Source organism: Alligator sinensis, unplaced genomic scaffold (genome assembly GCF_000455745.1).
Source record: "Alligator sinensis unplaced genomic scaffold, ASM45574v1 scaffold32_1, whole genome shotgun sequence".
Taxonomy (NCBI): domain Eukaryota; kingdom Metazoa; phylum Chordata; order Crocodylia; family Alligatoridae; genus Alligator; species Alligator sinensis.
The window spans coordinates 829,207-829,795 of NW_005842409.1; positions in this window are offsets into that span (position 1 = coordinate 829,207).

The window sequence follows — 589 nt, forward strand, 5'->3', positions numbered from 1 at the left end:
GATGAGACAAAGCATGGCAAGGAAAGAGAGGTACATTTGTCCAAGGTCAGTGACAGAAGAGGCAACAGAAGCAGGGCTTCCTCACTCTCAGACCATAGCCCAATCCAATCAATTGCACTGTCTTTTTGTAATGCTACAGAAACTGAAATTACAACACTTCTTGGTGGGGGGGAGTGAAAAGAACACACAGCCCCCGTACATTAAAAATAAAGGTATCAAATGCATAAAGAGTTAGTTTTTTAAAAAAATACATCTGCTCAAAACAGGAAGTTGACAGATTTCTTCTAAATCTATTTCATTGCATTCTCTAGGGTCCCCACCCCCTTCAATTAAAAAAAGAAGAAAAAACACTACATGAAAGTTGGTAAATAGAATGCTGTAATTTCATTTTAGAAGACTAGATCTCTATAATTTCTAAGATGGTAAAATATCCATAGTTATCTCAGTGTACCTGAATGATTCTATTTTGAGATCCATAAATAAGCTACAGGAATTAATTTATTACATATTTTTAGCTGAAAAGTGTTTTGTACATTTAAGGGGGAAAAAAAGTCTTTTCTAAAGGGAAAAGAGACTACAAAAATAATAT